Here is a 12,873-nt window from a genome sequence, read left to right on the forward strand (position 1 = left end):
TCCAGGCATTGTTCTAAATACTGAGACTACAACAAGAATAGAACTGATAAAATTCCCAAAGAGATGTTCTTTCTACAGGACTAAAAATGTTTGCAACTCCTCCTCTCCTCTTCTGAGTTTCTCTTTACAAAGACTCATGGGGTGGGAGGGGGAGGGGAGTGCAGCAGGTCCTCGAATAACATCCTTTTGTTCAACCTTGTTTTGTTGATAATATTGATGAGATGCTGTAGGAACTTAACTCCTCTTTATATCAATTAGCTTATGGCAAAATTGGTTTTATTATATGTTATTTTGCCACACTTCCAAGAACCTATTGAGGACATACAAGCTTTCTAGCCAATACATATTTTACATAGTACTTATTTTATTAATGATACTCCCAACACTAACCTGTCAATGTCTAAAAGATATGGATGAATCTTAAGTGCATAAGGCTATGTGGGAAAAGCCAGTTGGAACAGAGGATACTGTATAATTTCAATTATATGGCATTCTGGAAACGGCAAAACTAGCAATCATAAAAATATCAGTGCTTGCCAGGGACTTAGGGGTGGGGAGGAGTGAATAGGTGAAGCACAGGGGATGTTTTTAGGTAGTGAAAATGCTCTGTATGATATTATAATGTTGGATATGTGGCATTATACACTTGTCAAAACCCATAGAACTTCATAGCACAAAGATTGGAACCTCAGTACATAATTTAAAAAGAAAAATCATTTGGAAGGTTGCTGGAACCCAGGATGGAATGCAGATGTGACAAAACAATCTAATTGTATTACAGATGTATGGAACACCTTCACTGAAAGGGGTGGCGGTGGGGGGAGATGCTGACCTAAGTAACTTGGGAGATGAATGGAGTCTAATACTAAAGGCAAATGAAAATGCACATGAGAGTATACGCTAATTGACAAAGTTGTTTCCCATGAGAGTATGAGTTAACAAATCTGATACTGCTATAGACATATTCTGAGACTGAACAATTAAGTAAATGGGTGGCAGATTGGGGGAGCCTGGCTTCTCATTGTTGGAGTGGGAATTTACAGATAAGCAAGTAGAGGAAGCTAATCTATGTGGTAACAGATTAGAATAGCCAAAATTGGTAGGAAATTTTGTTTAGCTAAATATCAATACAGATATTTATGTATAGAAATGTGTATACACATGGGTTAGTATATACACATATATTTATTGCTCTGTCAGATGAGAAGACCCAGAAGCAATGACATCCCAGGAGCAGCAAGTTTGCCTAGCATTCAGATCTTTGTCTCTAATACCATTCTTCAAAAAATGCAACAAGTGCTTCTTGGAAAAATGTTTAAAGATTGGGGCAAGAAATACAGAAGATGAGCCTGGAGCATCTTGCAGTGCCAGGAAGTAAGGAAGTGCTAAAAAATTAAAATTAAAATAAAGAACTATAACCATACCTAAAAAAAGAAAAAGATTTTATTTTCACAAATGCCCAGGCAGAAAAATAACCCATCAAGCATAGTGAATCACCAAGGTAACAAGAGATTCCAGAAAGAAAGTGATAAATCTCCAGAAAATCAACTTAGAGACATGGAAGACTGTGGTTTAAATTACAGAGAATTCAAGATTGCAGTTCTGAGAAAAAACTCAACAAGATGCAAGAAATCTCATAAAAGCAGTTCAACAAGCTCAGAAATAAAACTAATGAACCAAAGGAGTACTTTACCAAAGAGATTGAAACTATAAAAAATGACCAAACAGAAATTCTGGAGCTGAAGAATTCAATAAATGAGATAAAGGATGAACTAGCAAGCTTAGGAAACAGAGCAGACCAAATGGAGGAAAGAATTAGTGATACTGAAGCAAAGTTATCCTTTAGATATGAAGGAGAAATAAAGGCTTTTCCAGACAAATAAAAGCTGAGGAAATTTACCACCACAAGAAATACTGAAAGATGCTCTTCGACCTGAAAAAAGAATACAAAGACACAAAACTGTAAGGTGACTAACAGACAGACAAAAGCAGAAATTTGCAACTCTTATTCAGAATAGAGTATTAAGCACTTAAATATAACATAAAGATTAAAGGAGGTAAAAGCATTAAAAAAGAAGACAATAGCGACTGCAATTTAGAATGAGCACACAGCATAAAAAGGCATAATTTGAGGTAGGCCTGCAACATAAGAGGGGAGGGGAAAGGACTGAACTTGCCCAGGTGAATGAAAATAAAATGCAACTAGAAAAAAAGGACCATTGTACATATGAAACTTTTTTGCATAAACCTAATGGTAACAAAACAAAATTCTGGAACTAAGACACATAACATAAAAAAGAGGAAATGGATGGGGAAAACAATAGAATATCATCAAACTAAAATAACAGAAACACAAGGGAACGAAACAATGAAGATGCAGAGTTACCAGAAGACGAAGGATAAAATGGCTATAGGAAGTCCTTATGTATCAATAAGCACCCTAAATAGAAACTAACTAAACTGACCGATTGATTAGCAGGATGAATTAAAACACAAAACCAACTATATGCTCCCCTCAGGAGACCCATCTCAGCTGCAAAGACAAACATAGCCTCAAAGTGAAGGGGTGGAAGATGATACTCCAAGCAAATGATATCCGGAGAAAAGTAGGAATAGCTGCACTTATATCAAACAAAATAGATTTCAAGATAATAAAAGTAACAAGAGACAAAGATGGACACTTTATAATGATAAAAGGAACAATACAAGAAGACATACACACTAATATATATGCACCAAACCTGTGAGTACCAAAATATATAAAACAATTACTAATCGAATTAAAGGGAGAAACTGACAAAAATGGGCTGATCATCCAAACAGAAAATCAATAAGGAAATATCAGCCTTAAATGAATCATTAGTCCAAATGGACATAATCAATATTTATAGAGCTTTTCACCCCAAAACACTAAAATATATATTCCTCTCTAGTGCACATAGAATAGTCTCAAGGATAGACCGTATGTTGGGGCACAGAACTAGTCTCAACAAACATAAGACTTAAATCATACCACGCATATTCTCTACCTCAATGCTTTGAAACTGAAAATCAACTGCAAAAAGAAAACTAGAAAAAACACAAGTATGCTACTGAACAATGACTGAGTCAAAGAAGTATTCAAAGAAGAAATCAAAGATACATAGAGACAAATAAGGATGACAATACGACATATCAAAATTTGAGGAATGCAGCAAAAACAGTAATAAGAGGGAAATTTATAGCATTACAGGCTTACCTCAAGAAACAAGAAAAATCTCAAACCACCTAACATTTCACCTTATCGAGAACCAGAAAAAGAACAAATGAAACCCAAAGTCAATAGAAGTTAGGAAAATTAAAAATTAGGCAGAATTAATTGAAATAGAAAACAAAAAGACAATAGAAAAATTATTGCAGCAAAAAGCTGTTGTTTGAAAAGATTAATAAAATTGACAAACCTCTGGCTAGATTTACTAAGGAAAAAAGTGAAAAGACTCAAATAAATAATATTAGAGATGAAAGAGGAGAAGTTACAATGGACACCACAGAAACACAAAGGGCTATACAAGAATACTATAAAAGACTCTATGTCACCAATTTTATAACCCAGAAAAAATGGACACGTTCTTAGAAATGTATAACCTTCCTACACTGGATCATGAAGAATTGGAAAAGCTAAACAGACTACTTAACACTAAGGAAATGGAAGGACACATCAAAACCTCCCAAAAAGCAAAAGTCCGGGACCAGATGGCTTCATGAGTGAATTCTACCAAATATTCAGAGATTTCATACCTATTCTTCTCAAACTCTTCCAAAAAATTGAAGAAGAGGCAACACTTCCTAACTCATTTTATGAGGCCAACATAGCCATGATACGAAAACCTGGCAAAAAACAGCACTCATACAAAAATTACAGATCAGTATTTCTGATGAAAATAGATGTAAAGCCCTAGCTGTTTGACTCAGTGGTTAGAGCATTGGAGTGCAGACTGAAGGGTCCTGGGTTCGATCCCCGCCAAGGGCACATACCTCGGTTGCAGGCTTGATCCTTGGCCCCAGTCAGGGCACATGCGGGAGGCAACCAATCAGTGTGTCCCTTTCACATCAATGTTTCTCTCTCTCTCTCTCTCTCCCTCCACTGTCTCTGAAAAGCCATGGAAAAAATATCCTTGGGTAAAGGTTAAAAAAAAGAAAATAAATGTAAAAATCCTCAACAAAGTATTAGCAAATCAAACCAATACATTAAAAAGATAATACATCATACTCAACTAGGGCTCATTCTAGAGGCACAAGGATGGTTAAATGCATGCAAATCAATCAATGGGATACACTACATTAACAAAATAAAGAATAAAATCACAGGATCCTATCAAAAGATGAAGAAAAAACATTTGACAAAATCTAACACCCATCAAATTTGTATGGAACCATAAAAGACCTTGAATAGCAAAAGCAATCCTGAGAAAAAAGAACAAAGCCGGAGGTATCACACTCCCTGACTCCAAATTATACTGCAAAGCTACAATAATCACAGCAATATGGTATTGACAGAAAAACAGACACACGCCAATAGAACAGAACTGAGCGCCCAGAGAAAACCCCGCATATATACAGGCAAGTAATTTTCAACAAAGGAGCCAAAAACATACAGTGGAGAAAAGAAAACCTCTTCGCTAAGTGGTGCTGGGAAAATTGAAAAGCAGTCTGAAGGCAAATTAAGCTCTGTTATAAGTTTTAAAACAGAAAAAGAAAAGCTAAGATATAGTTACTGAAGCCTTTGGGAAATGCTCATCAGCCACTTCTCCTACCCATGTTCTAACCCTGGGAGCAACATCCCCACGCTCTGCACTGTGCACTGGGGGATCATTTCCCCTTGGATCTGTACCAGACTGAAGGAGTGTGAGAGCCTGAAGGTGGCCAACTTCCTATAGCTTCTCAAATACTAAATTGCTGCCATTTCCTCTGATAGCACCGTGATGGGTAGGATGCAAGGCTTCTTACCATGTATTTCTTGGCCCAACATTATACATAGTAAAATCAGGCTCAAGGGATGGTCAGAGCATCTTCGTACATGAAAAATAGTCTTAGGGTATGGAAGAGAGGAGATATATTTCTCTTTCTGCATTGGAAAGCAGAGAAGCTGACTATCAGTATACGCATGGGCTTCACATGGTTGAACTCCCTGAATAAAAAGAACTACCCAGGCTGCCAGGCCCAGGGCAATCCCTCAGTTGGCTGAGTCCTGGGGATGGAGGTTTTGGCTGGCTACAGACATCCCATCCAGCCTCTGGAGCAATTTCAACAGCACTGCTTAGAAATTATGCTTAATAGGATATGGCACGGAAGGATTTGTGCCAGTCAGAGCTCTGGCTGCAGTCAGGCACCGCACCCTGAGGCCGTGCCATTCACTACACACAACTCTGCAGAGCTGTTGCTCTGAGGAGTAACAGCAGGAACCCAAAAAACTGTGCAGGATAATCCCAAGTGTGGGGACTGGAAGCAGAAGATTGGTTAAAGACCTACGAATAAGCAATGTATATGCCGTCCTTCCCCAGGACAAGGGCAAATGAGATCTTCTTTTTGAGCAAAGTGGTCAGACACTGGTTAGTGTCAACATTGTTAGGTACCATGTCCCATGCCTGACTTTGTTGTCCTCTCTCATAGGTACTCATTTCTATTCAAGAAACATTTATTTAGTACCAACTATGTCCTAAGCACTGTGCTGGTGTGGTGAACAGAACATGCTCCCTGACAACTGGAGCCTATAATCCATCACTTCCCTGCTTCTACTTTAAAAATGCCATATTCTAAGACTGGTCTCTGTCCTAGAAAGATGTCCATGACAGTTTCCTCACTGGGCAGTCTAAGGTTGTCTCTGATATAAGCTTTTTCTTCTCTTGCCTATTTTTTCTGCCCAACCATTTCTGTGTGTGTGTGTGTTTTTCTGCCCAACTGGAATTCTGACCACAAAGTTTGCCTCGACTCTTAGAATTTATGTCCTGATTCATGTTGGCTCAGCTGTTTTCATTGTTATTTTTTAAATTTTACTTAGATCATTATTTCAAATAATAAAGGTGTCCATAGAATGGACACATGTGCTATCAAAAACAAAAATTAAAATTAAAAAATGATGCTGAGAAAATTGAAAAGCCACACGCAAAAGAATGAAACTAGACTGCTATTTGACACCGTACGCAAAAATTAACTCAAAATGAATCAAAGACCTGAATATAAGATGTGAAACAATTAAATACATACAAGAAAACATAGGTACTAAACTTACAGACCTGGGTCTCGGAAAGGATTCTGTGAACTTGACCCTAAAGGCAAGGAAAGTAAAAGAAAATAAATGAACGGGACTGTAGCAAACCAAAAAGCTTCTACATAGCATAAGAAACCACCAACAAAACAAAAAGGCAGCCAACCAAATGGGAGAAGATATTTGTAAACAATACCTCTGGATAAGGAGCTAATATCCAAAATATATAAAGAACTTACACATTCAAAACAACAACAAAAGCAATCCAGTTTAAAAATGGGCACAGGACCTGGGCAGACACTTTTCCCAAGAAGACATGCAAACAGTCAAAAGATACATGAAAAGATGCTCAACTTCACTAGCTATAAGGGAAATGCAAATTCAAAACCACCCTGAGATGTCACCTCACGCTTGTTAGAATGGCTACTATCCACAAGACAAGAAATAAGTGTCAGAGAGGACACGGGGAGAAAGGAACCCTCACTCACTGGTGGGAATGCAGACTGGTACAGCCACTATGGAAAACAGTACAGAGGGTCCTCGAAAAATTAAGAACAGAGCTACCATGTGACCCAGCAATCCCTCTTCGGGGTATCTACCTGAAAAACTTGAAAACATTTATTTGTAAAGATATATGCACCCCTATGTCCATTACACATGGTAACCAAGACATGGAAGCAAGCCAAGTGTCTTTCCTTGGCTGGCCGGAGAAAGAAGCGGAGCCGCATGCGGTGGAAACTCGCGCAGCCATAAGAAAGGGTGAAGTGCCACCCTTGGCGACAGCATGGGGGGACCTGAGGGTCTCAGGCTCGGCGAGGTGAGCCAGGTGGAAAAGGTCAACAACCATATGATTTCACTGACATGTGGGATATAAAACAGAAAGCAACAAATGAACTAACAAAACAAACAGACCCATAGACGCAGGTAACATTTGAAGGTTACCATGGGGGAAGGGGGTGGGCAGAGGACGAGGGGGTCAACTACGTGGTGAGGAAGGGCACTAGCTTTGGGTGGTGAGCACACCACGCGGGATACAGATGATGCCTTATGCAGCTGTACGCTTGAAACTTATATAATGTTATTAAACAATGTCACCCCAATAAATTTAATTTTTTTAAAAAGAAAAAGTTGTGTTTTAGGGATAAGGCATTAGTTTAAACTTACTAAGCAAATCAATACTCATTGGTACAGGCAAGAATTTGGAGGTGACTTGGAGGAGGCAGGGACTTTTGCCTCTCGGTTTTGACTCAGTCCCCAGCATCTAGAGCGACATCCAGCATACTGTATAATCTGTTTGAAACCAAATAAATACATGTAGACAAATATTACAATAAAAAAGATTAAATTGTTTTCAAAATTTTATAAGAGAACAAAGATCTTATTTCTTTTAGAATAACACAGATGATCACAAAATGTAGTAAGGCATATGATATTTAAAATAATCTTAAGAGCTATACAAGAGATTATAGTTTAACTAAAAGAATACAAATGAAGTCATTTCTTCTGTCCTGCTTAGTGATAATATTGTTTTGAGAAGATGTAAAGGATATTAAAATAGGCTGTGTAATGAATAGCAATTGGGCAGAGCTGATTTACAAATGATAAAGTAAGATGAAGTTTATTGCTTGTATATATAAGGATCATAAGGAATAAAATGTCAGGGAGAAAATGTCAATTTCAAAATTATGAACCCTAGTTACAAAGGAGTTGTCAATATTAAAACAAAATTATTTCATGGAAATTTTCTCTTTTTTCAGCTTTGTTACTTGCGTAAAATGATGCATAACACTAGCTGGTTGACCTTGTAGGTTTCAACATTAACAAAAAGTGGCACCAAGTATTTTAGAGTTTAATTACATATTCATCAACACAGCTTAGTCAGCAAGAATCTTTGTGAATGGCTTCACAAATGAAAGAATGTTGTTATATGAAGAGTAATGCCTTGAATAATAGATTATTTTATATACTGAATGTTAGCAACAAAGAAGAGTTTTAATATTATTATTCTACACATGGAAATAAAATGGTTTTACCTAGCAAATTGTGTAATAAAATTTTCTTCATTTTCAGATACTATCATAATTTTTAGTTCAAAGGATCAAAAATTAAACATTAAATTTAAATACTACTACATGATGGCATTTTTAAGATATATTTGAAATGGAAGAAAATTAGAACAAAATAAAGGATTATCATGAGATTTATCAACAAACATTATTTAAAAATAATGTTGATCACTAATTATTTTCAGTTCTGACTGTGCAACAGTTGGGGAAAATCAGGCCTAAAGATATTGATTCAGAAATATTGCTCTTAGTTAGATACTAATTTTAAAGAATAATAATTAGATTTAAAGATTCCTGTGAACTCTCAACCCCTACTGATTCAATTCCTTTGAAAAGGATTCAGAACAACTTAGAAAACCTTATGTACATCCTTTTGGGGGGAAATAGGCTGAAATATTTATTTTAGCATTTCATACTTTATATTTTGTGTAGCTACTTCAAAGGCTTGTAAATGCAACCATTTACAAATATGTAACATGCCATATTGCTGAGCATTTAAAATGCATGCCCGGCTGGGCGTGGCTCAGCGGTTGAGCGTCGACCTAGGATCCAGGAGATCGGGGTTCGATTCCCAGTCAGGGCACATGCCCGGGTTGTGGGCTAGGCAGCCGATCAATGACTCTCTCATCATTGATGTTTCTATGTCTCTCTCTCCCTCTCCTTTCCTATCTCTGAAATCAATAAAAAGATATAAAAAATAAATAAATAAAATAAATATATATATTTCTAAAATGCAGAGATCTCCTATAATTTTATTAATTAAAATTGTTTTTAAATACTTCATTTTATAAAATGAAAATATGGGTAAAACGCTACCCTGCAGGGAATGATTGATTCTGACTGAAATTTAGAAAATCTTTAGTAAAATAGATATCATTTGAGGTAAGTCTAAACAAATAAGCCAGATTTCATACAGAGAGAAATTGGGGCTAGATACGATTCAAATTAACACATGTTGAAAAATCTTGACACTAGCTATTAAAAGTAGATGACAGAAGGAGTAAGCTTAATTTTGAAAGAAATAGTAGTAAAATTGTTAAATTATCTCAATAGTATTTTTCCTAAAAAGTTAATATTTCACTTTAGTTTTTGGAATTTTTATAAAACAATAATAAAAATATTATGTTGTAAAATTTCTATATTGAAATTATTTATTAGGTTTTGGAATTGGCTACTGTTTTTGTTTTGTTTTTTATCTTATTCTATTGGACTACTCTGCAAATTTTCTATACTCTCATTACTATACTTTTTCCCAAGCCAATCTTTGTGAGCCGTTACCTTTTGAAGGATTTGGTCTTTGAGATTTTTATTTAAATATGCTTTTATTGATTTTAGAGAGAGAGGAAAGGAGAGGGGGAGAGAGAGAAACACAAATTGGCTGCCTTCTTCCTGCCCCCTACTGGGGAGCCAAGCCCACAACCAGGCATGTGCCCTGACCGGGAATCAAACCAGCGATCTATCAGTACGTGGGACGTTGCTCAACCAACTGAGCCACACCGGCCAGGGCTGAGAATTTTTTAAAGACTAGAGACTGACTAACCAAAATTTTTGATGCTGCATTTGATTGTAGGTCTTGACCCCCTCCAAACCAGCTGTGGTAATTTATGTCCACTCCCTCAATCCCAACCCACCCTGCGCACAATCATAAACACTTCTCAGTGTCTCCCCTGGATGTAAGAAAATAGCCTGAAAGAGGAGAACGGTGAGCGAAAGAGACAAATGAAGTGGAGTTGCTAACAGTGTTAAGGGCCAACTTGAAGATAGTGCAATAAAATGAAGACGACACCATTCTCACAATTAGGTGCTTTTCCCACCCATAACCATCTGCTTAGGTCTCGGCACAGTCATTGTAAGTAAAACAGAGTTGTATTTAACCAGAGTTTGGATTTGACCAAAGTATATAACCTTGCAATAGTTGGTCAAAAGAACTGAGGCTGAGCACAAGATTATAGTGAATGAAATAACTGTAATCACTGTTTTACAAATTATGACATCACTGTCCTTGCCCCAGAATCAACCTCAATTTCAGAGGATTTGCGTCTATGCCCCCAAAACAGAAGTCGTCTTTTTTTACTTTCAAAATTAAGTATTTCTTTTTGTAGAAAGTGAGGAAGAAAGTGGTATTAGTGTTTTAGAAGAGCATGAAATTTGTTTGTATTCTTTATGTATATAACCCACACTGATAAATTTTTACCAACAAAATCCCATATTTTCACATAAAAAAGAAAAAGAACCTTAGTGTAAAGGACTGTTCAGTAAGGATTTGGACACATAAAGCAATCTCCTCTTTAGTCAAGATGACTATACTCTAGCAAGCTTCTCCAAAGAGAATGGAAAGTGGTCAGTGCTTGAAATCAATGGAAATCCCAATCCTATCCTTTATTTCACAAAAAAACAGATTTCTTTTCATTTCAAAGCAAATAAGCAAGTCAAATAAACAGGCCAAGACAATGTCACCTTTTATGTTTGAGGACAATGCTGCTCTAAATGATTTAGCTTAAGGTCATCCCAATGATTAGATCATCTCCAAGGTTTTATTTCGAGTCCCAGCGGCCTCTCATTGGGGTTTACAGTAATAAGCCATGGCATTTGCTCTCTTAGTCAAACAGCTCTTGGCTTTAGCTCCCCAAAAGCAGCACTAGCCCATCCAGTAACAAAATAAGCACACAATGAAAACAAAACATGTTTAATCCATCAAATGGTAGAGGGTAAGAGTTGATTTTATTACTCAAAAGTAATTTTAGTTTTCAGATTAAATCTACTAATGCAACAAGAAGCAAGAAAAAGATTCTGAAAACAGGACAACCTATGGACTGATCTATCTTTTAACCACTGAAAGAGAGATGGCTTGAGGGAAGGAGATCAGTAGCAACAGGAAAAAAGGATGTTTTATAGCATGCCTCAGAAAACTTCAACATAGAGATGGCACATTTGTCAAAAAGAAAAATTTATCCTAGAAAGAAATTATATTATTTCAGAACAAAATATTCAGGTGGTACCTGCAAGTGGTTATTAGGTCAACCATTTAAAATTAAACTTGCTAGTCACTTCAAACACCTAGTCAAATACTTTTACTTTTTTTTTTCCATTTAACCATGAGTAGTTTGTTTTGATGTGTGACATGAGGGAAAAATTGCTATTTGGGGATCTGGGGAAAGAAAAATTACAGCCAACTTCTAAATATAGTCTCCCAGATGAATGGCCTTTTTAGTTATGCAAAGTATGGCCAAAGGCCCATAAAGGGAGCAGTGAGGCAAAAAGAGTTAAACATCTCTGTATATTAAAGTGTTCTGATGTCTATAATTTAAAATAGCTCAGTACAGTGTGATATTATATATTAGTTAAGCTAAAATACAACCCTGGTGCATTCAGATGTTCTAATAGGGATTTCTTTCTTTTTTTTTTTTTTAAATATATCTTTATTGATTCAGAGAGAGGAAAGGAGAGGGAAAGAGAGAGAAACAGCAATGATGAGAGTCATTGATTGGCTGCCCCCTGCATCCCCCCTACTGGGGATCGAGCCCGCAACCCGGGCATGTGCCCTGACCGGGAATCGAACCCTGATCGCCTGGATCCCAGGTCGACTCTCAACGGCTGAGCCACGCCCGGCTGGGCTCTAATAGGGATTTCACACTGAAATGGTAGGAGGGAATGGGGAAATCAGCTAGAATTATCAAAAAAGCCCCACACTCCAGAAATAACTGCTATGAGCACTTTGGTGACCTTCTTCTCTGATCAACAGCAGACATTTTGTTACTTAACATAATGGCGAAATTTGTAATTGTAAGTATGAATGAAATTACACATAGACTCTCATCAGTGAAAACAGAACTATTCAAAATATGTGAATTCGCTAAAATACTTTAGAACAAGGATTAGCAAACTATGACCCACAGGCCAAATCCAGCCAACCTCAGTTTTAGTATAACCTGTAAGCTAAGAATATTTCTTTTACGGTTTTAAATGATTGAAAAAAATTTTTAAAGAATATTTTCTGATGTAAAAATTATATAAAATTAGATTTTGGTGTCCATAAATAAAGTCTTATTAGAATACAGCCACAATCATTTGTTTATACATTTTCTATGGCAGGGATCAGCAAATGTTCTCTGTAAAGGGTAAGATGGTAAATAGTTTAGGTTTTACGGGGCTTACCATCTCTGTCACATGTACTCACTTCTGTTGTTAAAGGCAGAAATCTACAGGCAAATAGGAATGAATGAGTGTGGCTGTGTTCCAATATAACTGTGTTTATAATAGTAGATGGTGGGCAAGATTTGGCCAACAGGCCGTAGTTTGCCAATTCTTGACCTATGGATACTTTTGCAAAACAATGGCAGAGTTCAGTAGTTGCAACAACGACCTTGTGGACTCCAAAACCTAAAATGTTTTCCATCTGGCCCTTTACAGAAAAAGTCTGTCAGCCCAATACTCTAATATAAATTCCATGAGATCAAAGACCTTGTCTTTCTTGTCTGTGACTATATTCCCAAAATTTAGATCAGTGGCTGGCACATAGTAGTCACTTGTAATTATTTGTTGAATGAATGAATGAATGAATGA

Source organism: Miniopterus natalensis, chromosome 2 (assembly GCF_054644295.1).
Source record: "Miniopterus natalensis isolate mMinNat1 chromosome 2, mMinNat1.hap1, whole genome shotgun sequence".
NCBI lineage: Eukaryota > Metazoa > Chordata > Mammalia > Chiroptera > Miniopteridae > Miniopterus > Miniopterus natalensis.